The following is a 2,694-nucleotide window of genomic DNA, read 5'->3' as shown; positions in this document are numbered from 1 at the left end:
GTTCTCTTTGTGAAATTGTTCTAGCTAATTCATTATGCAAAAGGTAAAAGTGAGTGTCTTTGCTTTTTTGTACTTTAAGGTGTCTTTCATCGTTCCCTTACGGTACTTTATCTATAGTGCCAATATAAATTTCTATCTCCCATACTTTTAGGTTAAGGTAAATGTTTTAGTTTACAAGATTTAGTATAATTTGGTTAATTTAGATTGGGCTAGGATTAAGTTCAAAGTGGTCATTTGTGAAATCTTCCAGGTGTAAGCCGGGTGCTTTGGGTTTAAGCTACACTTTGTCTATTCCAAGCACACTTTCCAGTATGCTTACCTTGTTACGACTTATCTCATCTCATGCGCTATGATTTGTTTTATGTAGTTGTTGTGTAGGTTGCTTTTGAGGAGGGTGATGGGCTGTGTGTGCATGCTTCATGGCCTTTATTTCAATCAAGCTCTCTATTCTTGGTTTACTACTAAATCCTCCTTTAATTCTTGTTTTCATAAGAATATTCATAATACTCTAAAGTAGAGAATGTAGCCCATTGCTTTTCACCTCATAGGTTACACCTTGACCAACGTTTTTATGTTTATACTTGTGCTTACTTTAAGGCCTTTTTAGGGTTTGCTGAAGATGGCGGTATATAGACTGAATTAGCAAGAGGTGGTAAGGTTAATCGGGGTTTATCGGTTATAGAACAGGTTCCTCTAGAGGGATGTGAAGCACTGCCAAGTCCTTTGAGTTTTAAGCTGTTGCTTGTAGTACTCTGGCGAATAAATTTGTTTATATTTATTTATATTTATGGCTAAGCATAGTGGGGTATCTAATCCCAGTTTGAGCCTTAGCTGTCGTGTCTTCAAAATATTAAAGTTACTTTCGTGGATTATTTTAGGTTTGACTGTAGCTTTTTACGGCCTAGTCAGGGTTTAACTTTAGTTTAAGTATAATTTAAACACGCTTTACGCCGGATTTTATTAGTTTGGGTTAATTGTATGACCGCGGTGGCTGGCACGAAATTTACCAACCCTGATGTATCTAGTATAACTTAGTCGAACTTTCGTTTATTGCTTAAATTTTGTTACTGCTGTATCCCGTGGGGGTGTGGTTGAGCAAGGCGTTATGAGCTACTATATTAGTGTGCTTGATGTCGGCTCCTTTTGGTCTATTGGGACCTAGAGGGCATTCTCACTGGGGGGCAGATACTTGCATGTATAATTTTACTAGGAACTAATAAGAAGGCTAGGACCAAACCTCTATGTTTATGGGGCTTGGGCCCGTCTAGGCATTTTCAGTGCCTTGCTTTAATAGTAAGCTACATTAACCTATTTATTTATAGGGCTAAAGTATTATGCTAGTATTGGTTGTGTTGGGACTATTAAGTGAGTGAAAAATAAAATATAAAGGCTTAGGGATTTTTAGGGTTTAAGTTAGGAATTTAGAGAATATGTAGTTGGTTAATTAATAGTGCTATTTGAAAATATAAATTTAGTTATGGATTTCATTCCTTAATAGGGACATGGCTCTGTGATTTAATAAAATACACATGAAGTGAAGAATGTAATTGGGTATATGTAAGTTAGCTATATGAACTGGCATAATTCTCTTGTTTTTGGGGTTTGGCAGGAGTATATTGTTGCGTTAGTAATATTATAGTAATGGGGGGGAGGGGGGGTTTGCGTATGTAATTCTATTATGTATTATATTCTTTGCGTAATGCATGTACGTGTACGCATGTGTACGTGTACGTGTACGCATGTGTACGTGTACGCATGTGTACGTGTACGTGTACGCATGTGTACGTGTACGTGTACGCATGTGTATCGGGTGTTGGAAAGCCCCTGTTGGAAAGCCCCCAGACCCAATTCCAGTCAGGATGTGGTTTGGGTCTACTTAAGACACTCCCTTGCTGCAGGAGGGGGCCCTCACTTTGGGACTTGCATGTCCAGTGAGCAGTTGCCAGCCGGCTAAACCTTGGCTAATAAACCTCTCTTTTTGTTACTTGTAACTCTGTGTCAGTGTCTGTGAATTAAACGCCCAGACCTCATTTCAAGTGAACGAAGATGTACATACAGAGATGTTTATTGCCATGTTGCAAACAGTGGGGAAACGTGAAAGCAACTACATATTGAATAATAGGAAGTACTTTAAATGAATTATATGTTCATTAAATTGAATACTGATATACTGTGCTGAAAGGAGGGAACCTCTAAAATGCAAAACCTGTTTAAATTTGAATGTAAACATTTTTCCTTGCCCGCCCCCCCCCCCCTGTCTTTGGATCTAGTAACTATTGCTGGTACTAAGAAAAAACACAGGAAACTTCCGGCAAGATGGCAATGGGGCAGCCTGTTCTATGAGACCCTCTGCAAAGGAGAACGCATGAGGGTCTCTGACGCTCTCCGCAGGAGCTGCAGATCCCATCGTCAGCAGCCTGCTCTTCACACAGAGCTTGGCTGTCACCACCGCTGGGGCATCACAGTGGTCTGGACAGCCACTGCAGCCGCAGACGCAGCAGCTGCTGGCGCTGCTGCAACCTCTGTGGCAGCCATAGCGCATCATGCCACCCATGCCTGAGGCAATCTACGACTTCAGACCTTAAAGCCCCTGCAGGCAAGATCTGCTGGAATTGCTGCCACCTCTGCTGCCACCAAGACGTCCTGCCGGTTGTAGGTCTCCTCCCGTGTGCCCTGAGGCAGGCTCCCATCTGT

This window comes from Carlito syrichta, unplaced genomic scaffold, assembly GCF_000164805.1.
Source record: "Carlito syrichta isolate Samal-C Ts95f unplaced genomic scaffold, Tarsius_syrichta-2.0.1 Scaffold288350, whole genome shotgun sequence".
Lineage (NCBI taxonomy): Eukaryota > Metazoa > Chordata > Mammalia > Primates > Tarsiidae > Carlito > Carlito syrichta.
This window is presented reverse-complemented; position numbering follows the sequence as displayed.